The 24,064-nt window shown below is 45.1% G+C and overlaps 1 protein-coding gene and 1 long non-coding RNA gene across 12 annotated transcripts in view; one reads left to right on the forward strand and one right to left on the reverse strand.

Annotated features, from left to right (window-relative positions):
* Window positions 1-24,064, forward strand: part of LOC138737104 (disabled homolog 2-interacting protein-like) — a 592,760-nt gene that overhangs the window by 199,968 nt on the left and 368,728 nt on the right. The window lies entirely within an intron of this gene.
* The window catches only part of LOC138737164 (uncharacterized), a 63,002-nt gene continuing 51,194 nt past the window's right edge, over window positions 12,257-24,064 (reverse strand). Inside the window, exons 2-3 of the long non-coding RNA XR_011340793.1 lie at window positions 12,620-12,853; window positions 12,257-12,526 (exon numbers count right to left, since the gene is read on the reverse strand). This is a non-coding gene — a long non-coding RNA (uncharacterized lncRNA). The remainder of the gene's footprint in view (window positions 12,527-12,619; window positions 12,854-24,064) is intronic.

Genomic DNA, 24,064 nt, shown 5'->3' on the forward strand with positions numbered 1-24,064 from the left:
CAAAACTGCCCAGCTAGGAACCAGTATTGTTCCTGATGTGGCAAGAAAGGCCAGTTTGCAAAAGTGTTCCTCTCTAAACATGCCGGCAGCTCAGAGGCCCTCTATGACCTCCCTACCTCCCCCGTGGATCCTCCCCCCCCCAAGTGCGCGTGCTGGGCAGCGCCATTGACCCCGCGATGACTTCCGCCTTCCCTGACTTCGACCGCGCAACATCCGGCCCCACCAGCAACCGTCACAGTGTGTGCCCCGAGCATCTGCACCAGCCCTCGCTGAGAACTACAGCGATGTTACTTCCGGCTGATGTAACGACGTCACTGCCGCCGGCCATGATGACGTCACTTCTCCCAGCGCAACAGACACAGCTGGGGAAGGAGGCCAGCCACGCAGCGGCTCCCCATGTGCTGCCTCCATCTTGGGCCAGGCAGCGCCTGACACGGAGGGTCCCCGACGACATTGAGAATGATGTGGTCAACACGGGTGATGACCAGGCTGCCCTACTGATGCTCCCCATGCCTCCGGGTGCCATCAGCTGCTGCATGCTACACCCAACGACCGACGGCAATGTGGTTAACATGGGAGATGACCAGGCCACCCTACCGATGCTCCCCATGCCTCCGAAGGCCATCAGCTACTGCATGCTGCACCTCACGACCGATGTCGACGTGGTCAACACAGGGGATGACCAGGCCACCCTACCGATGCTCCCCATCCCTCTGGATAGCAAGGACTCAGACTCCAATTTGGTCCTGGCCGCCACCATGCTGACCAGGGACATTCCCCACAATCTTGGGCGCTCGATGATGGACGTGCGAGTCAGCGGGCAGGTTACAAAGTGCCTGTTGGACAGTGGGAGCACCGAGAGCTTTATTTACCTGAGCGTGGCCCACTCCCTAAGGTTAAAGGTCCACCCCACCACCTGCTTGATCTCCCTCGCCACCAAGGATAAGACTGTTAGTACCCTCGGGCGTTGCTCGGTTGATATAACGGTGGGAGGGGAAGACTTACACAGGATTCAGGCTCCTGGTTATCCCTAATCTCTGCGCACCACTCCTCCTGGGCCTGAATTTCCAGTGCCACCTGCAGAGTGTCACTCTTGCCTTCAGGGGGCCCCAACCTCCACTCACATTGCACAACACGCCAACCTACCAGCCCCAGCCAACCTGCGTCCTCTCCACACTGCGCATCACCCCACCGGCGCTCTTTCCACAACTTCCATTAGGCTGCAAGCCAATCGCCGCCAGAACTAGGCGCTATTACGCTGAAGACAGGGACTTTATCAAGGCGGAGGTGTGGCGACTCCTGGCGGAAGGCGTTATAGAGCCCAGCAACAGCACTTAGAGAGCCCAAGTCCTGGTGGTCAAAGGGGGAAGTAAGCTGAGAATGGTCGTGGATTACAGTCAGACTATTAAACATAGAAACATAGAAGATAGGAGCAGGAGTAGGTCATTCGACCCTTCGAGCCTGCTCCGTCATTCAACGAGATCATGGCTGATCTTAGTGTTCAGTACCCCGTCCCCGCCTTCTCTCCGTAACCTTTAATATCCTTATACTGAAGAAATATATCTAATTCCCTCTTAAATATATTTAATGAACCTGCCTCCACTGCCCTCTGTGGCAATGAATTCCACAGATTCACCACCCTCTGGGTCAAGAAATTCCTCCTCATCTCGGTCCTAAATGGTTTGCCTATTATCCTCAAACCATGGCCCCGGGTTCTGGATTTTCTCATCATTGGAAACATCCCATCTGCATCCATTCTGTCCAGTCCTGCCAGAATTTTATAGGTCTCTTTGAGATCCCCTTTCAATCTTCTAAACTCCAGCGAGTACAATCCAATTTGCGCAATCTTTCCTCATAAGTCATTCCTGCCATTCCAGGTATCAGCCTGGTGAGTCGCCTCTGCACTCCCTCCATTGCAAGAACATCCTTCCTTAGATAAGGTGACCAAAACTGCACACAATACTCCAGGTGTGGTCTCACCAAGGCCCTGTACAGCTGCAGTAAGGTATCCTTGTTCCTATACTCAAACCCTCTTGATATGAAGGCCAACATACTATTTGCCTTTTTAACCGCCTGCTGTACCTGCATGCTCGCCTTCAGAAACTGGTGCACAAGTACACCTAGGTCTCTCTGCACTTCCCCATCTCTTAATCTATTGCCATTCAAATAGTAATCTGCCCTCCGGTTTGTATTACCAAAGTGGATAACCTCACATTTATCCACATTGTAGTGCATTTGCCATGTATCTGCCCAGTCCTTCAATTTATCCAAATCACACTGGAGCTTCCTGACCCCCTCTTCCATCCACACAACCCCTCCTAACTTAGTGTCATCTGCAAATTTGGAGATATTACATCCAATCACCTCATCCAGATCATTAATGTAAATTGTGAACAGCTGGGGTCCCAGTACAGATCCCTATGGCACCCCACTGGTCACCGCCTGCCACTCAGAAAACGAGCCATTTATCCCAACTCTCTGTCTTCTACCTGCAAGCCAGTTCTCAATCCACATCAATACTTTGCCCCCAATCTTATGAGCCTTGATTTTGTAAGCCAGTCGTTTATGCGGGACCTTATCGAAGGCCTTTTGGAAGTCCAGGTACACCACATCCACTGGCTCTCCCCATCTATTTTACCTGTCACCATCTCAAAGAATTCCAATAGATTTGTCAAGCACGATTTACCTTTTGTAAATCCAAGTTGACTCTGTCCGATCCCTTCTCTGCTAGTCATATGCTCCGCTATTACATCCTTAATAATGGATTCCATCCTTTTGCCCACTACTGATGTAAGGCTCACCGGCCTATAATACCCCGCTTTTTCTCTACCCCCCTTTTTAAATAGTGGGGTAACATTAGCTACCCTCCAATCCATGGGTACTGATCCTGAGTCTATGGAGTTCTGGAAAATAATTCTTAAAGCATCTGCTATCTGAATGGCCACTTCCTTAAGTACCCTAGGATGTAGATCAGGGGTGTCAAACTCAAATTCACGGAGGGCCAAAATTAAAAACTTGGACTAAGTCGAGGGCCGAACTAAATATTTATTGAAATTTTTCAACAACATCTTTCAACATATGTAATGTTAAACTTTAGGTTTAGGATATAACTTTAGGAGGATAATGTTACAGGTCAGGAGTAGGTAGCTCAAGTTCACCCTTTGCTTGACCTGAGGGAAACATATTTGGTCCCTGTGGAGATGTAGTCAGCATTCACAGGCTGTGTCCATTTTGGCCTGCATCAGGACTCAGCATTTCCTGCTCACTCCTCAGGCTCTAGGCCTCTATTCACCCTTGACCCACCATCCCTCTACCTGACCAGTCCTTTACCCAACCTCTACTCACCCCTCACTCCACTTGCTCTGCCTCTACCCACCCCATCCTATACACGCCCCTCTACTGCCTCTCCTCTCAACCTGTTCCTCCCTCTACCCGTCTCTCACCCTCTAATCACCCCTCCCCTACTCGCCCTGCCCCTCCCCTTCTACCTCTTCCCTATCCACCCCTCCTTCTACTATCCCTCCCTCTAACTGCCCCTCGCACCACCATAACTTCCCCTGCCCATTACTCCTCAACTACACCCTCTGCCCACCCCTGCTTATCCACCCACTCAGGCCCAGCGCACGGCCGATCAGCCTTTGCGGACAGCCACCATCTCTCTTCACGTGCAGGGCCGAACCAGCCGTCCCTGGGGTCCGCGTGGGTGCAAGCGCTGAAGGCCGTGGCGACCGGGAGAAGTGCGCTCGTGCTGTGGAAGGGCCGTCCGGTGCCAGTCACGCGGGGCTCGCGCTGCCCGGGGGCCATGCGCAGCCTGCCATGCCTGTCGCGCCGACAGGAAATCACAGGCGCTCGCCCATCTGCCGCACTGCTCGACAGGTGGGAGAAGTGACTGGTTGTGCGGGGAGCCTTCCAACTGGCTTGCCGGCTGATGACATCGACAGACTTCTCGTCTTACAATTTCTCGTGTTACAATGGGGAAGGATGTGCAATGAAGAGGGAGGATGGTGGGGGTGACATTACCAAAAAACAGCATTGGCTCTCGCTGCAGGGCGGGCCACCTCTAATACATTTTTGAAATGATCTTGCGGGCCAAGTATAATTATATCGCGGGCCAAATTTGGCCCACGGGCCAGAGATTGACATGTGTGATGTAGATTATCAGGCCCTTGGGATTTATCTGCCTTCAATCCCATCAATTTCCCCAAGACCATGTCCTTAGAGATACTGATTTCTTTCAGCTCCTCCCTTGCATTAGTCTCTATGTTTCCCAACATCCTTGGGAGGTTATTTGTATCCTCTCTTGTAAAAACAGAACTAAAGTAAGAATTTAATTGGTCTGCCATTTCCTTATTCCCCATTATATATTCCCCTGATTTCGACTGCAAAGGACCTACTCTGGATTTCACCAATCTTTTCCTCTTGACATATTTATAAAAGCTTTTGTAGTCGGTTTTTATATTTGCCGCAAGCTTACTTTCGTTATTTATTTTTGCCCTCTTGATTAATCCCTTTGTCCTCCTTTGCTGCATCTTGAACTGCTCCCAGTCTTCAGTTGTGGTACTTTTTTTGGTCAATTGATATGCTCTCTCTTTGGACCTAATGCTGTCTCTAATTTCCCTTGTTATCCACGGTTGAGTCACCTTTTTTGGTTTATTTTTATGACAAACCGGTATAAACGATTTTTGCAATTTCCCCATTAGATCTGTGAATGCTTTCCATTGTCTATCCACAGTTAACTCCCCATAAACACCACCCAATCAATCTTACTCAACTCCCGTCTCATACCATCATAATTCCCTTTATTTAAATTCAGGACCTTAGTCTCGGTTTTAATTTCATCACTCTCCATGTCGAGTGAGAATTCGATCATATTGTGATCGCTCCTACCCAAAGGGCCTCGTACAACAAGATTGTTGATTAGCCCCTTATCATTGCATAATACCCAATCTAAAATGGCCTGCTCCCGAGTTGGTTCCTCGACAGATTGGTCTAGATAACCGTCCCATAAACATTCAAGGAATTCCTCCTCATCAGTATTTTTACTAATTTGGCTGGTCCAATCTGTATGGAAATTAAAGTCTCCCATGATGACAGCTGTTCCCTTATTGCACGCTTCTCTAATTTCTCTTTTAATGCCTTCCCTCACCTCTACACTACTATTTGGAGCCTATATACCACTCCCACTAACGTTTTCCACCCCTTGCTATTCCTCAGTTCTACCTATATAGATTAATTGGTACACCCAGCTGGATGCTTACCCCCTGCCGAGGATCGCTGACATGGTCAGTGAGATAGCCCACTATCAGGTTTTCTCCACGATTGACTTGAAGTCAGCGTATCACCAAATCCATATCCACCCGAAGGACAAGCCCTACACCACCATTGAGGAAGACAGGCGCCTGTACCAGTTCTGCTGGGTTCCTTTTGGGGTCACGAACGGGTTCTCCATCTTCCAGCGGGAGATGGATCACATGGTAGACCGGCACAAACTGAAGGCGACGTTCCCATATCTGGATAACGTCACTATCTGCGGCCGCAACCAGCAGGACCACGATGCTAACCTGGAAAAATTCCTCCAGACAGCCGGGGAGCTGAACCTCACTTACAACAAGGAGAAGTGTGTGTTCAGCACCACCTGCCTTACCATCCTGGGGTACATCGTGGCCCATGGAGTCGTCGGTCAGGATCCGGAAAGGATGTGCCCATTAATGGAGTTAACCCCCCACCCATGCTAAAGGCCCTCCGCAGGTGCTTGGGCCTGTTCTCTTATTACATGCAGTGGGTCCCTCACTTCTCAGACAAGGTCCGCCCACTGGCCCAAGCCACCACTTTTCCCCTCCCACCTGAGATGCAGGCAGCCTTCACCCGCATCAGGCAAGACATCACAAACGCCAAGATGCAGGCTGTGGATGAGGACTCCTCCTTCCAGGTGCAGAGCGATGCCTCCGAGGTGGCTATCGCTGCAACTCTCAACCAAGTGGGGGTGCCCCATCGCCTTCTTCTCCAGGACCGAGCTAGGTCACTCTGCCATTGAAAAGGAGGCCCAGGCAATTGTGGAAGCGGTCCACCACTGGCGCTACTACCTGGCCGGCAGGAGATTCACGCTCCTCACGGACCAGTGGGCCGTGGCGTTCATGTTTAACACTACCCACAAGAGCAAGATAAAGAACTACAAGATCCTGCGCTGGAGAGTCGAGCTGGCAGCCTACAGCTATGACATCCAGTACCGCCCCGGGAAGTTTAATGACTCCCCTGATGCCCTCTCTCACACCTGCGCGTCTATGCATGACAACAGGTTGCAGGCATTGCATGAGTCCCTCTGCTATCCGGGTGTCACCCGGTTGTACCATTTTGTTAAGTCCCGAAATCTGCCATACACCATCAGGAACATCAGGGACGTGACTAAGGCCTGTCGGGTCTGTACGGAGTGTAAACCCCGTTTTCTTCCGCACCCCCCCACCCCCAGGCCCACGTTGTAAAGGCCACTCGGACTTTCGAGCATCTCAGCGTGGACTTCAAAAGGGCCCCTGCCTTCCACAATCCAAAACATCTACTTACTAACGGTAGTGGATGAGTATTCGCGCTTCCCTTTCACCATCCCTTGTCCGGACACCTCCACGGCCACCGTCATCAGGGTCTTCTGGGAGATTTTCACCATGTTTGTCTACCCTGCCTTCATCCACAGCGACCGGGGGTCTAGTTTCCTGAGCAACGAGCTGCGCCAGTACCTGATGGCGAGGGGTATCGTGACCAGTCGCATGACGAGCTATAACCCAAGAGGCAACGGACAAGTGGAACATGAGAATGGAGTGGTCTGGAAGGCAGTCCTCCTGGCTCTCAGGTCAAAAGGGTGGGCCGTTGAGTTCTGGCAGGACGCCCTGCCCGAGACGCTCCATGCCATTCAGTCTCTGCTGTGCACAGCTACGAGCGAGACCCCTCACGAACGTCTGTTCTCATTCCCCAGGAGGTCGGCGACTGGAATGTCACTCCCAGCATGGCTCACGTCCCTAGGACCGGTGCTTCTGCATAAGCATGTACGGACACACAAGGCCGAAGCCCTGGTGGAGCAGGTTTTCCTCCTTCATGCAAACCTTAAGTACCATAATTACATTAGGTTCGGCAGTGACAGGAAGGACACCGTCTCACCCAGGGTCCTGGCACCAGCAGGAGCACCCACCACACCACGCCACTCTCCAACCCAGGACGACGCTGACTGGGCATACATCCCCATCCCCAGGCAGCTATGGGGCACGCAGCACCACCTTGACCACCAGGGGCCTGCTTCAGCCTTAGGAGACGAACCCACCCCCCCCCACCCGTCCAATACGACCCGCATATGTCGACCCCAGCCCCCCGGCCACCCCTCCGCGCGGCACCACCAGTCACACACACCCCTGCTGCCAGCAACCCCCCCCCCCCAACTTCCCCTCTGACCAGTGACCAGGAGCCAGTCCTAAGACGGTCACAGAGATCCTGGCGGCTGCCGAATCATCTCAACCTGTAAATATTGTATGTACCTAGTGGGTGCGATTTCTTGTTACTTCCCCCCCCACCCTGGGACAATTTTAAAGAAGGGGGTGAATGTGGTGGTACACCACTGGCCTATTGCAGGGGCAACCTCTGTACCTGTAGGAGTGTAAGGGGACAGGACAACACCTAGCCGGCTGCCAATCAGTTGTCCTGAATGGATCAAGCCCCACCCGGTCGGGTGTCAATCACCCTCCAGGATATAAGCTTGTGCCAGCCTCCCGAGGCCTTACACAGAGTTGCTGCAGCCACAGCCAGCCTGGCTCTGTGGAAGTTTTTGTGGATTAAAGCCTGTTGTGCAGTCTTTACCTGATTCTGTCTAACAGTTCACCACAATAATTAGAGTAAAACTCCTGGTATCTTGCACCTAAGGAGATTGGTTGATGCTAGATAAGTATATTTTCCACTTGCTTTAATACATTTGCATTAAGACTAAACAGTTTAAAAGACAAAAATACTATACTGTACTTGCACTGAACAAACTACACTTACATGAAAATATAAACTTTAAAGCATTTTACTTTATTTTCAACATTTAACCATCGCTCCATCTGCAGGATCCCCCGCCCTCCCCTCCATGCAGCCACCCAAAAGACAAACAATAACATTATAAATAATTAACATCCACTCCCAGGTTTAGAGATAAAGCCTCTGTCTGAGGCAACACTTACTAAGCAGTGATAAGGAGACACTTTGAGAGTCACTCCAATGGTGAGCAGCATTAACCAGCTCTTCATCCTGGGCAACATCATTTTATTCAAGCATAACTTTATTCAAACAGCTGCTATAAGCAAAGCATGACCAAGGCACTCCACTGGCTGAATATTTACTCCCATCTTCACCAAAGGTTTGTGTTACTTGAGAAAACATTTACAATTTTCAGAATCAGGATTTGTTGTCGTGAAATTCGGGGTTTTGCGGCAGCGTCATCGTGCAAACATTCAGATTATAACCATCTTGCATCATTACTATATAAATGAAAAGTAAAAATAGTGAACTAAAAGTAAGGCGGTGTCTATGGTTCATTGATTATTCAGGAATCTGATGACAGTCCTTGTGCTGTTGAGTGCTCATCTTTAGGCTCCAGTACCTTTTTCTCGATGGCAGCAGAGTGAAGAGGGCATAGCCTAGGAGGAGACTGTCTTTGAGGATAGAGGCTGCTTTTTTTTTAAGACATCGCCTCAAGTAGATGTCCTCGATGGAGTGAAGTCTGGCGCCTGTGATGTTGCAGGCCGAGTTAACAATTCTCTGGAGTTTATTCTTGTCCTGAGAATTGGTGTCTCCATACCAGACAGTGATGCAATCAGTTAGAATGCTCTTCATAGTACACCTGTAGATGCTTATGAGAGTATTTGGTGACATACAGAACCTCCTCAGACACCTCACAAATTATAGCCGCTGGCGAGCCTTCTTTGTGATTGCATCAATGTGAAGGCTCCAGGACGGATCCTCTGAGATGTTGACACCCAGAAATTTTAAATTCTTGATCCTCTCCACTACTGAGCCCTCGATGAGGATTGGTTCGTGTTCCCTTGACTTCTTCCTGAGGTCCACAATCATCTCCTTGGTTTTGCCGATATTGAGCGCAAGGTTGTTTTCATGATACCATTTAACAAGCTGATCTATCTCCCTCCTGTATGCTTCCTCATTCCCATTAGTGATTCTACCGACAACTGTGGTGTCATCGGCAAACTTGTAGATGACATTGGAATTGTGCCTCGACACAGTCATGGATGTATAATGAGTAGAGCAGTGGGCTAAGCATGTATCCTTGGGATGTGCTTGTGTTGATAATCAGTGAGGAGGAGATGTTGTTTCCAATTCATACTGACTGTGGTCTATAATGAGAAAGTCAAGGATCCAGTTACAGAAGGGGGTACAGAAGCCGAGAGTTTGTAGCTTCTTGACTAGTACTGAGGAATTGAAGGCTGAGCTGTAGTTGTGAAGAGTAGCCGTATGTATGAATTACTGTTTTCAAGGTGATCCAGAACTGAGTGGAGAGCCAGCGATATTGTATCTGCTGTGGAGTGATTATGACAATAGGTGAATTGCAGTGGGTTAAGATCTTTGCTGATGTATATTTAATTCTGGCCATGATCAGCCTCTCAAAGCATTTCTTCACAGTAGGAGTTAGTGCTACTGGGCGATAGTAATTGAGGCAGCTCACACTACTTTTCTTGGGCACCAGGATGGTTGATGCCCTTTTGATGCAGGTGGGAACCTCTGACTGGAGCAATGAAAGGTTGAAAATGTCCGTAATCAATTAGGTTGGTTTGTTGGTGCAGATTTTCAGAACTGTGCCAGGTTCACCCTTTGAATGAAGTTCTGCCATTGTCCTCGGAGACAGATATCAGAGGGTCTTCAGCCTCTTCAGGGATATTAGTAGGCAGTGTTAGGTGATTCTTCTCAAAATGGGAATAAAAAGTGTTCAGCTCATTGTGTAGTGAAGAATTCACCCTTGCTTTGTAGGCTACAATTACCTGCACTCTCTGCCCTAGCTGGCATGTATCTGTCTCTAGCTTGCTTTGGAATTGCCACTTTGCTTTAGAGATAGCCTTCTGCAGGTTGTACCTGGACTTCTTGAAGAGATCTAGATCCCTGGCCTTAAACACCATTGTTCTCGCCCTCAGCAGGTTGTGAATTTTCTGATTCATTCAAGGCTTCTGGTTGGGGAACACACTCATCTGCACAGGTCTTGATGAAGTTGGTGACACCTGTTACATGTTCATTCAAGTCTATGAATATGTTCTTGAATATGTTCCAGTCCACCAATTCAAAACAGTCCTCCAAATGCTCCTCTGCCTCCCTTGACCATATTTTTGCCGTCTTCACTACTGGTGCTGAGCTCCTCAGTCTCTGCTAGTGCATTAGTGTATTTTTTCCTATTAATTTATTCTCCTTTACTGGTATTTTAATTTTTCATTTATTTTCCTCTTTTGCTGGTTACTTGATTTCTGGACACCAAGGTTTATTGTATTTGCTCAATTCCTATCCAATTTTCTTATTTTTTTTATTTTATTTACTAGTATTTTAATTTTTAATTTATTTTTTCTCTTTCCTTTTGCTGGTAACTTGAATTCTGGATACCAAGGAGTTCACTGTATTTGCTCAATTTCTAGCCCCATTTTCTGTTCTTTTCTACTTTTAATATTGTGACAGAATATAGAATATAGATATGTTTTTGGGAGATAAATTTGAGCAGGGTTTTTAGTGTAGCTCACATACAAACACTTTAAAACAGATCTTATTTAAAATACTGGAGCTCTGTTAATGCTAGACATATCAGCCCCAGAAGTTTTGGAGAGTGCCCAAGAGACTTCACTAATGGATTGTGGTTTACAAAAGCCAACAGATGAAAGAGCTTGTTGGAGCCGCATTCTGTCTGGAGTGGAACTTACTGTTCTAGGAGGGTCATGTGGTTTTGCAAGCAGAGAGAGTAAAACAGGTTTTTCTGTGTATGTGTGTGTGTGAGAGAGAGACACACACACAGATCAGTTCTACAATGTTATAGTCAGCAGCAGCGACTGGAACAGGACAAGCTGGCAAGCTTGTGGAAAACCCCATTTTGGAAGACAGGTTGTGAGTGCTTAGTTCAGCTTGGTCAAAGCTCTTGTGGTTCATGCAAGAAGAGAGGACTGACTGTCTAATGTTTCACTTGAAATAAGAGAAACAAGAAGGCACTCTGATGATCTGAAAGAAAGAGGTTATCACCTGAAGAGCCTTGAGGGGGAAAGTTTCTTTGGCAAGACACTGAAGTGGCTGATTAAAAAGGAATCAGTTGTGGGTGTCATGGAACAACAAATTTCTCTGAAAACTGACAATAACCTTCTTGAGCGGTAACCATTTACTCTTCAAGCACCAAAGCCTGGTGAATTTCATAAATGTTAAATTCCGTGCACTGTATAAGAATTGCCTGCAACCAGTAAACTTGGAGGAATGAGAAGTGAGATTGGACTGTGAATCAAAGAACTTTTCTGAACTTACACATTACATGCACGTGCGTTTAGAATGAGAAGGGGGTTAAGTTAGGATAGTTAAGTCAATAGTGATAAGTTAAAGTGTGACTCAGTTTTCATATTTAAAGATAATTAAAAACAACTTTAGTTTAAGTAACCATTGGTCTTGGTGAATATCTATTGCTGCTGGGTTTTGGGGTCTTCTGGGCTCGTAACAATATGCCCATGCAATCTTTTTAGAATGGTTATACCAACTATCTCAATAATCATTGAGAGCAAAGCAAACCCATGTTCTAATACCCATCTCTGCTGAAGAATTATTCTGAACTCTCCATTCACTCATTTATGCTTTCTATTCAGAGGCACAATGACCCTTTTCCTGATGAATGCAGATCTGCCATCTTTAAAACATATTTAAAATGTTTCAGTTTTTAACTATTTCTTTGACAGGCTATTGAATATTCATTGTATAGTTTACGGACTTTTCTTTCTCAGATGTCCAGGATAATTATCTTAAAGTCTCTTTTATTTGCACTTCAACCAGCACCTCTCAACATTGATTATCTTCAACTCTCCAATTCAAGCATGAGTTGACTTGCATGTTTCCCTTCAACATAATGAACTCCATTGTATTGTTACATTGATAGTTGCAGGAAGTTAAATTAGTTATGTGAAGAAATCCATACCTGTTCAAATTTTACATTTACATGCATAGAAATTTTAGAAAGCTATTGACAGTTTGTACAATTTTATCAATTTGTCTCAATCTCGACATTACTCAACTGTAAACAGACACGATAAGGTCATTTGAAAACTTGATCAATTTCTTCATGTGCTTCTTTCAGCCAAGAAGTGCGGCTTGGCGTTATTTTAGGTATCCCTTGAAATTACCGAGTCCCTTCAGTCTTCGAACATAAAATGTGCACTTTGGCAAAATTCTTTAGAATCGCAGTGAATAACGAGCGGACCAAATCCCGAGAAGCCCAAATTCTGAGTGAAATGGAAGTATAAGCAATATAATTATCGGTCAGGTTGTTTGCTACCTGGAAGAGAACAGAGTTTAAACAAATGAGGCTATTCAGAGTCAGCAAGAATTAGAGTTTTACAAGATGTAATAATTTGGAATCCGAACTCACCTTGGCAGATTTAGAAATTTGCAGGTGTTGGCTTTGCGGGTAGATTGGGAGTAGAACCAGGTCCACTTTCAGGGAGTGCAGTGATAAGGACATTCATATTATTAAGGTACCTTGTGTTACACCATCCTTGTGTTCAGTACAATTATAGCCATTCACAAGCTTTTTTTGCTTTACTGAGAATTTTGCTGTATGCGTCCTTGTTAATAGTAGCCATGGAACGAGTTTTCCTCATGCCTGTTGACAAAAAACAAAGTTGGAGTGATTAACCCAATTTCCCCTATTGTGTTTTACTTTCTGATCTTCCACAGTGTCGACAGATTAAAATCTTCACAAGCTTGTTCCATTTCACAAATTGTGTTAAGAAATAGACATGGGACTCAACCCTGTGAAATTAGATCCTTGATTTCCTCACCTACAGATCACAATCAGTGAGGATTGGTAAGAACATCTCCTCTACAATCTTCTTCAGTACCAGAGCACCATAGGGCTGCGTTCTTAACCTCCTGCTCTACTCACTTTACACCTATGAAGTGTGGCTTGGTACGACAATAACTCCATCTACAAATTCACTGATGATACCATGGTAGTGGATTGTATAAAAATAGGCGATGAGTCAGCATACTGGAGGGAGAATGACCTGATGGTGCACCAACAATAACCTCACACTCAATTTCACCAAAACCAAGGAGCTGATTGTTGACTTCATGAAGGGAAAACCAGATGTGTACAATCCAGTGATCATTAGTGGATCAGAGGTGGAGAGCTGAGCAAATTTAATTTCTTGGGTGCCACTATCTTGGAGGATCTTTCCTGGACCCAACACACTAATGGCATCATGAATAAAGCACATTAGCACCTCTACTTGAGTTTGTGGAGGTTTGGTATGACATAGAAACCCTGGCAAATTTGTGATGGAAAATATGCTGACCAGCTGCATCATAGTCTGATATGGGGACACCAATACTCCTGAGCACAAAGCCCTGCAAAAGGTAGTGGATACAGCCTAGGACCTCCCACCATAGAGACATCTACGGGGAACACTGCTACTGCAGAACAGCAGCAATAATCAAGGATCCACACCTCCCAGCAGCACAAGCTCTGTGCTCACTGCTGCCATCAGGAAAGAGGTCGAGGTGTCACAAGACTCGCACCACCAAGTTCAGAAGCAACTGCGACCCTTCCACCATCAGACTCCTCTACAACAAACTTAATCAGGGACTCATTTAAGGATGCTAATTTTTGCACATTATTTATTTATTTTTCCTCCTCTCAATTGCACAATCATTTTGTTTACATTTTTAAAATTTGCTTACAGGTGTTTGTTGAATACAGTTTTTTTGCACTGCCAATAAGTGTTAATTCTTCCACGCCCACAGGAAAAAGAATCTTAGGGTTCCATGTGATGTCATGTTTATATTCTGACAATAAATCTGTAATCAAAGCTTTTTTAAAAAGACTTTTATTGAAGCAAAATAGTCATATGTTTTATATACATACACATAAGCAAAAAAAAATACAAGCGAACAAACAAGCAAAGTGCTCCCTCCCTCTCACCCCCACCCATATCCCTGGTATGGTAGAAATTTCTCTCACGTTCACAATTGCTTTCCTCCTCACACTACGCAAGATCTTTTCATATGTTCTATAGGATGTTAACTTGTTTAACCATTGCTTCTATGAAGGAGGAAATTCACATTTCCAGTTTTGTAGGATACACTTTTTCCCCCACTGTGGCTGCATGAAATCAATACTGTTAACATATTCTTTGCAGTAGTGTTGGCTTATTGGACTGCATATAATTTAACAAAATCTCTAAAACTGGCTAAACACAAGAACTATCCTGGAGCTGACCAACAAATAAAAGGGATTTTTGACCATAACTTTATACTGTTGAGAATTTGTCTGCTTATATTTTTGGAGTGATTGACCTAGCCATCTGTATTAATTCGTCTTGATTAGCTAAATTCTGAACCACGGATTGGATGTTGGTTTGCTAAGGATAATATAGACCACATAGACAGGCCTATTACTAAATAAATCTCCTTTTTTGTGCAAGCCCCTTTTAATATAAATGTCTGTGTGCTTGCTGCTGAAATCTGGACCAAGGCATCTCAGTTGGCATCTTGTTCTCAGTCTTAATAGTATTTTTTTAAGCTTCTGAACCATGACTCTCTCACTTTGCTGCTTCCATTTTTAGTACATCTGGTGAGAGCGTAATTCAAGTTTTCTTGGCAGTATAAAGTATCTGGAAACTGCTTTAATTTTATTATATTGAAATTCTGCAAATAATTCATGACCTTGAGCTGTTGATGGTTGCCATATCCGAGACGGTGCCACGCAGCTTCTCATTTTGTAAGTACTGATGCTGATAGAAGCCTGTAACAAAAATTATCTAACCTGTTATATAAGGGTGAAATTTTGCTTGGTTGAATAGAAGACTTTTGAAGAGAATTTTGATGTCAAGGGATAGGAAAGGAAGAAGGATTATATCCCTGAACTAATTATCTTTTAATGTTGAGATCAAGAAGCTTATCATGGACTTCAGGATGGGGAGGCTGAGGGCAGGTTGGCAGTGGAGAGGTTTAATACTTAGAAGTTCCCAGGAGTGCAACTGTGAACAAAGCGTGCTAACAAGTCTGAGGGAATTTGGCATGTCGTGAAATACCCTATCAAACTTCCACAGGTAGGCTATGGAACATATACTGACTGGTTCCATCACAACCTGTTTTGGTAACTCAAGTGTTGAGGAACATAGAGAGTTGCAGAAAGTGGCAAGCCTTGCCAAGACCATCAATATGAGATGCTGCCTCAAGAAGGCAGCAAACATCATAAAGGATCCCATTACTCTTGTCACAACCTCTTCTACATTGTAGATTTTAATTAGCAACTGTTCTTCAATCACAGAAATCTGTTAGTTATTGCACTCTGCCTTTGGCTGCTGAATCAATTTTGGATTAGAATGCCACCCTTGTATGGCTCCTATGTATCTTCAAGTTTTAACTTGCCTGTCAAGTGGGATCTTGTCAAAGTCTTGCTGAAGTTTTGTCGACAGCAAATGCACTGACCTCATCAACTCAACTTGTTAGCTCAAACAATTCAATCACATGAGGCAGACTTGATCATTGTTTAATTTATGTCTTTTTATATTATGGTTCTGCTATCTTTGATTTGATTTAATCAATTTACCAGACCAAATTAAATTAACTGGTCTGTAATTACTTGTAATCCCATTTCAAGCTGCTTTGACATTTCAATCTTCCAGCACTCATTGAGTGAAATTATATTTTGCGATATAATATGTTTCAGTGAATCTTGTTGATTCCAGATAAAGATCAGAAAGAACCTTGTAGTTCATGGAGTATCTGAATTTATTCTTTGTGACCGTCTTCATTGATTTAACTGAACCAATTTGCTAAATTCTAGAACTACTTAAAAGTGATTTTTTTAACCAATTTCTTCATAATTAATTGGTAGTTAATCAGTAAACTGATTGAATAGGAATTGTTTGATAAAGTGAATACATAATATGTAATAGTTATAAAAGCAGAATGCAGTGCAGATGTAGAAATTATAGTATTAATAGATATTTGAAAATGTTTTTTTCTTGAATATGTGCTGATAAATTTGAGGCAAATGTAAAAAGATTTAGATTTGGTCATGAGTGTGTTACTGGTTGAATTGACTGGATCGTATTTGAAATAGTTGGAAGGAATTCTCTGATTTAAGGGGATGATTTTAAAAACCATGTTTGAAAGTTTTCATATTGAGTGTTATTCCCCTCCAGTGCTTAAAACCAAAGATAAATTGTGGAATTCATCAAAGCTTGTTTATAAATTAGCAAAAGGATTTAAAACCTGCTTTATTATGTACATGTTCCCTAACTCTCAATATTGTTGTCACTTGGATTTACTGTACTTAATAAATAAGTTACACCTAGCATTGTAGGTCTCTGCAAGTTTAAGTTGCAAACAATATTATTTGTGGCGAATAGATAATTTTCATACACAGTAATGATTCTCTTTTTAAATACATTAAATTTCTTGAATGGAATATGGGTTCAAACCAATGAAGTTTTTTTTGTCATGGAAATCGTAATGATGCGTGCATTTTTTATAAACTGATCACAGAATATATTAAATATGATGCAGTGTTCTTTCATTATGTTTGAAGAAAAAACATTTCAATATCTTGTGTTAGAAACATATTACATAAAACTGGTATTAAAGATTAAAGTAAATTGTTCGCAGCATGTTTTTAAAATATAACCAGCTTGCTTTTAACAGAAAATTTTAATGTGAAAACATTCAAATTTAGATTTCTTGCAAAACTAAAATGATAGCTTGCTAAATACCCTATTTTTATTTCCAAATTTTGTCAGCTTAAAGCTTTCAATTTTTTCCCCATGTCCAACAGAAATATTTTGCCGTATTTTTATAAAACCAGTTTTCTTTTAAATTTGCCAGTCACTCCTGCATTTTACTACTTAATTCAGATTCCTGCATTTCACTATTTAATATAGATAGTTGATACTAAAATAAGATGAATAATTTCATGTTCTCAGCAGAGTTTTCATGCAAACTTGATCAGTAACTGGATACATTGCAGAGATGCAAAAATTCACATGTTAGAGCAACATTTCAATATATTCTTGTGAAGTTATTTCAAGATTGCTTGGCAGATGACATGCAATTCCTCACTGTTTTGACAAGCTATTGTTAATAAAATGAAAAATTAAACAATGCGTCTTCATGTCTGTCAGGGAAAGAGCAGTGAACAAAATAATGTGTTTTAGATAAATGATAATGCTGTAATCTTTGGTGAAATTGATTTTTGCAGCTCTTATTCATATGCATTCTATGCTTTGTTCTCAAAACCAAGATATCTTGTTGAACCTTCCAACCTTGACAGCATTATGGCAACATTACAAGTGCTATTATAAAATATTTAACTCTACTTTTCTACATTTAATACAATGGGGAAAAGAATGATGTGATGGGATGTGATCCAGCAGAGCCATGCCTATACATTCTGTGTGGATGTTGGGTCGTGACTCAAAATGGTCTTGTCTATGATTGGGAAACATTGTCACAGTAAAAAGAACACCAAAACCTGAAGGTCTACCAATTGAGAGGACCCAATTAGGAAGGTATTGTGAAAATACAACTTAATTAAGGTTAAAAAGTCCAAATACCAAGCTGGAGCCTTCCACAGAAACTCAGGAAGAGGCCATCAGAAATGGTGTGCAAGGAAGCAGAAGTGTGGTAAGCGTGCTTGCATTCATATAAGACTCGAAGAGAAATCCTGCGGACCCAAGCTCCCAACAATTTACTTACTTTTACTTGCAATCTCTGCCAAATAAACTAGATAACTTGTGGCTGTATCTGAACCAGAGGGAAATTAAAGACTGATGCACTCTGTTAAATTACAGTGTGACAGATTGTTATATTTTATATTGTATATAGATATTGTAGCGCGTCAAATGACTCAAAGACTTGTTGACTCAAACCAAGGCTTTTATTAACAAAAGACTGGAGCATAGTACATAGAAGTCGAAAAGTCCAGACTGACCTGGGTCTGGTTAGGAGAAGCCCTTTATGATCTGCCAGTAGGCGTGGCTAAGGCTCTCAGCCAATCACTATTACTATATGTAAATATATACATTTGTGATAGTATTCTGTACTATTACATTCACCTGTTCTTTAGGAACTGACCCCGGCGTGAGTAAAAAAAACGGGGGGGGGGGGTATAGCGTGCAGTGTTCACAGGCTGTAACGGTCAGGAGGCCTGAATGTCCGATATGATTCCCCTGGCACCAGGATGGGGGTAGCTGGCGGAGTATCATCGCTGGGGTCCCCGGGTGTGAGTGCAGTTTCGCCTAGTTCACGGTCATCATTGGCTGTGGGCTGGTCTTATCTTCTGCCGTTGTCATCCGCGAGGTGCTGTTGGTCCCGCTGTCTCGGCATGTAACCTAGGGGAGGATTGGATGGAGGTTGGGGTTGGAACATGACAATGTTAGACCATGTCCTCCTGCCCGTCTGGGTACTCAATATAGGGGTAGTGCGGGTTTGCATGCATCAGCATTACCCGGTCGACTAGGGGGTTGTTTTTCGAGTAGCGGGCATGACATCTCAGCAGGACAGGTCCAGGGACTGTCAGCCAAGCCGGTGTGGTCGTTCCCAATTCTGACTTCTGTGGGAACAAGAACATATGTTCATGTGGGGTAGTGTTGGTGGCAGTACATAACAGGGACCTGATGGAGTGTAGGGTGTTTGGGAGGACGTCCTGCCAGCGAGTGGTGGGGAGGCCTTTGGACCGGAGGGAAAACATGACCGCTTTGCAGACGGTTGCATTATCCCTTTCAACCTGCCCATTACCACGCGGGTTGTAGCTAGTGGTCCTGCTCGAAACAATACTGTGCTTCAGAAGATACTGCCTCAGCTCCATACTCATAAACGAGGACCCACAGTCACTATGAATGTAACTGGGATACCCGAAAATGGTGAAGATGCCATGCAGTGCATTTATGACTGAGGAGGCGGTCATGCCCGGGCAGGGAATAGCGAACGGGAAGCGGGGGTACTCGTTGATCACTGTGAGAATGTAGGAGTTATGGTTCATCGACAATAGGGGACCCTTGAAGTCCACGCTAAGACTTTCAAAGGGCCGGGTGGCTTTAGTGATGTGGGTCTTCTCGGGCCAGAAGAAGTTGGGCTTGCACTCATTGCATACTGGACAGCCTCAGGTCATAGAGCAGATCTCCTTGACTGTATAAGGTAGGTTGCGGGCCTTTACAAAGTGGGCAAACCTGGTGACCCCTGGGTGACAGAGCTCCTCATTGAGTCTCTGCAGCCTGTCTAGTTGTACACTGGCTCATGTCCCACAAGAAAGGGTGTCAGGTGGGTCATTGAGTTTGCCAGGCCGGTACAGAATGTCGTAGTTGAATATAGAGAGTTCAATTCTCCACCTGGGAATCTTGGTTTTGATCTTACCCCGCTGGTTGCTACTGAACATAAATGAGACCGCGCGTTGGTCGGTTAGCAGTGTAAAGCGCCTACCAGTGAGGAAGTGTCCCCAACGACTTCGATGGCCTGGGCCTCCTTCTCAATAGAGGAGTGTCAGCTTTCTGGGCCCTGGAGAGTCCTAGAAAAAAAGGTGACAGGCCTACCGGCCTGGTTTAAGGTGGCTCCCAGTGCAAAGTCAGACGCATCGCTCTCCACCTGGAAGGGTATGGATTTGTCTCTGGCATGCAGAGTGGTCATGGCAATGTCCAACTTGATGCGGTTGAAGGCTGCTCTGGCTTCCATTGACAAATGGAAGGAGGTGGACTTAATTAGTGGCTGTGCCTTGTCAGCATACTGTGGGACCCATAGGGTGTAATAGGGAAAAATCTCCAGGCAGCGTTTGAGTGCCTTCTGGGTTTGGGGCAGTGGAAGGTCCATGAGAGGGCGCATGTGGTCAGGATCTAGCTTTACCACCCCGTTTTCCACCTCACAACCTAGAATAGTGAGACGAGTGGTCTGGAAGACACACTTCTTGAAATTGTAGGTCAGATTCAGTGATTTGGAAGAATTTCTCAAGGTTGGTGTTGTGGTCCTGCGGGTCGTGGCCACAGATGGTGGCATTGTCCAGATACAGGAATATAGCTGTTAGGTCATTCTGGTCTAACTTCCAGTCCATCTCTCGCTGAAAGACCTTGACACCATTTGTGACACCAAAGAGGACCCTGAGGAATTGATACAAACATCCGTTCGCTTTGAAGGCCATGAAAGGGCGGTCTTCCGTGTGGATCAGGAGCTGGTGGTAGGCTGATCGGAGGTTGATGGTAGAAAACACATAGTATTGGATGATCTGATTCACCATCTCTGTGATTCATGGAAGAGGGTAAGCATCCAAGAGTGTGAAGCGGTTGACTGTTTGGCTGTAGTCAACCACCATCCACAGCTTCTCCCTGTTCTTCACAACTACCACCTGCTCCCTCCAGGGACTTGCGCTGGGTTCGATGATGACTTCAATTTTAATAAATTTCCTGTCCCCGAAGCTGTACTCCCGCCTTTTAGTGGTAATCTGTTTCTAGCCAGGGGTGAGGTTGCCGAAGAGTGTTGAAGGAGCGACCCAGAGGGTGGAGAGACTGCAAGTGGAGCGTCGGGGCATGGGAACTGGTGTGGGCTGTTGCTGGCAGGAGGTCTCCGGGGTGGAGTGCTGGCAGACGGAGAGCGGGGACCCCCGTTATTCAGTGACACCAATTTAAAATGATATTGGAAATCCAACCTCAACAATTCAGGTGCATCTAATTGAGATAGGACCAGCAACTTAAACCCTGTAAATTTGATGCCCTGAACTTTCAAGGTCACCACACAATACCCCTTGATGCCTGTTGAGTGGGCTCTTGTGGCCAGTGAGATCTTCTGGTCCATCGGGTGAACTGCCAGTGTACATCGTTGGACCAGGTCCGGGTGAATGAAGCTCTCCGTCGAACCTGAATCAAAAAGACAGTTAGTATTACTGGCTGTTCACCTTAATTGTTTCCATGGCCTTAGCTAAGGGGTGCAGCTGGTCCTGGTTTAATGTCACTGATGCAGCAACCGATACGGGGAGTGGGGCTGCTGCCTGTGTTGGTGACTGTGGAGGCTGGCATGATGATGTCACTCGTCGCTGAGGGGGGGGGCATCCGGTGTATAATCGCGTCAATGGAGTAGGGGTGGAATGTCGTGGGGCCTCGGCCTGGTGTGCTATGCTCATGCGGTGATGTCATCAGAGTGGGCGGGCCGTCGGCAGCGAGTTGCAGAGGTGGCAGTGTTCGGCCAGAGTCAGCGGCAAGCTGAGGAGGCGGTGACACTTGTGGTGCAGATGGGCTGACGGGGTCTTCCGGTACCGGGACCTAGTCGGTGTAGGCGGCGGTGGCAGTCATGCAGGCAGTCCATTGGGGTCTGCTGACGTGAAGGTCCCATTAGGTGGTGGGGGGGGGATCCACGTCAGGGATCAGCGTCACAGCAGCAAGGGTGGAGCATTGCGTTGCTGTGGTGAGGATGGAGTCTGCGTTATGATGTCAAGCATTGCCGTGTGATTGATGCCTCACTCTCATTGGATGAGAGTTCCGAGGGCAAGTGATTTGAATTTGGGGAAGGTGGTTGGGCCTCGCACGAGGCACTTTGCTTGGCAGTGGCCATTTTGGACCGGCAGACTGTGGCGAAGTAGCCATTCTTTCCGCACTTCTGGCATTGGGCCTTCCTCACACGGCACAGGGATCGACTGTGCTTCTCCCTCCTGCAGAAGTTGCATTTCGGTGCCGCGCCAGGTAGTGTGGTGGCAGTGGTGAGTCCATTGATGGGGCTTCGGGAGGCTGGGTTAAATGCATGCATTCTACTCACATCATATTAGGAGGCCCTGCTCTGTGTATAGGCGTCCATGCTTAGGGTTGCAGCCTCCATTGTTTCAGCAATTTGAATGGTCTTCACCAGGCTGTCTTCCCCCATGCTCCAGTAATTATTGCCTCACCTCATTGGATCAGACCCCAGCCACATAAGCGCCCTGGATGAGGTCGTCGATGATACTGGGCATGGTTTTGTCAGTGCATGCACAAGCTCTACCCAATAATCTCAGTGCCTGGATGTAGGCTCTGCAAGACTCACCGGGCTGCTGCCTCCTGGTCACCAGCATGTGCCTGGCATAGACCTTATTCACAGGCCGCTCATAGAGTCCCCTCAGCACCTTCATGGGAGCCATGTAGGAGGTCACATCCTGGATAAATGAAGCGTTCTGGTCACAGCATTTGCGCCATCTGTTGAAACTTTTGTTAATAAAATTGTAGTGCGTCAAATGACTCAAAGACGTTGACTCAAACCAAGGCTTTTATTAACAAAAGACTGGAGTGTAGTACATTGAGGTCGACCAGTCCAGACTGACCTGGGTCTGGTTAGGAACAGCCCTTTATGACCTGCCAGTAGGCGTGGCTATGGCTCTCAGCCAATCACTATTACTATATGTAACTATATACAAATATATACATTGGTGATAGTATCCTGTACTATCACAGAATTGTTTTAAAGGAGATAAGTTGCAGGGTTTTTTTAGTGTAGGTCACAAACACAAACATTTCACAACACAGATCTCATTTAAAATGCCAGAGCTCTGCTCAAGTCAGACAGTCCAGGCTCTCAGTACTTTGTAAGGACAATGCAAACTGCTTTGCTGAAGGACTTAACATAGGTGTTAATTGGACATGCTGTGGAGTAATAGATTATTGTTTTTTTGAAAAGCAACAGATGAACAGACTCAGAAGATTGGGTCTGGTGTGGCAATCTGTCTGAATGCAGTTTGCTGTTTCAAGAAGGTCATGTGGTTTTACAAGCCGAGAGAGAGAGTAAACTGGCTTCTGCAGTATGACAAGCTGGCAGCTTGTTTAAAACCCCATTTTGAAGACTGTTTGTGAGTTCTGAGTTCAGCCTGTTCAAAGCCCTTGTCCATCAAGAGGAGATTGCTGACTGTATAATGTTTCACCTGAGATAACCTGAAAGAGGTTATCATCTGGAAAACTCTGATGGACCAAGTTTCTTTGGCAAGGCACTGAAGTGGCTGATCGGAAAGAATCTGTTTGTGTCCAACAAACAACAAATCTCTCTATGAAAACCAACAAAAACCTTCCTGAGCAGTAACCATTTACCTTTTAAGCACCAGAGCCTGGTGAAGATTCATAAATATTAAATTCTGTGCAGTGTATAAGAATTTCCTGATTCCAGTGAACTTGGAGGAGTGAGAAGTGAGATTGGACTGTGAACCAACAAACTTTTCTGAACTTACACACCTATTACATACACAGGTGCTTAGAATTAGGAGGAAGTTAAATTAAATAGTAATAAGTTAAAGTTTGATCCTATTTTGGTTTAAAGAAAATTAAAAACTACTTTTGTTTAAGTAACCATTTGTTTTGGTGAATTTCTATTGCTACTGGCTTTTGGGGTCCTCTGGGCTTGTCACAACAAAAACATACCTGTCAGCCTGTGCCTGTCCTCTCCCTGCCTTTTTATTCAGGTGCTACCTGCTTTTTGCTCATACCTTGATGCAGGGCTCAGGCCCAAAATGTTGGTTATACAATAAAGCATCCAGTATCTGAAACCTATGAGGATGGGAAGATTCCGGATAAGTGAGTTTTCCAGTTGCTTGAGATTGCATTTTGCATGATTGGTGAACTAACCACTAGGGGGTGCCAATTTTAAATGCCCATATTTTTAACCTATTTATTTTCCGCAATTTTCTTTTGCCTGCCGGTTGCCTGAATTCTGTATAATGGGGAATTTGCTGTACATCTTTGCTTCCCATGTACACTGTGTGATCTACTGAGGTTATCCAGCCTTTGTGTATTAAACTACAATCACAGTGTCTGCACTTCTTTCTCTTTCCATTGTATGCTATGTTTAATTTTTATTTGGTTCTTAAATTGTCTTTATG

The sequence above is a fragment of the Narcine bancroftii genome, chromosome 1 (genome assembly GCF_036971445.1).
Source record: "Narcine bancroftii isolate sNarBan1 chromosome 1, sNarBan1.hap1, whole genome shotgun sequence".
Lineage (NCBI taxonomy): Eukaryota > Metazoa > Chordata > Chondrichthyes > Torpediniformes > Narcinidae > Narcine > Narcine bancroftii.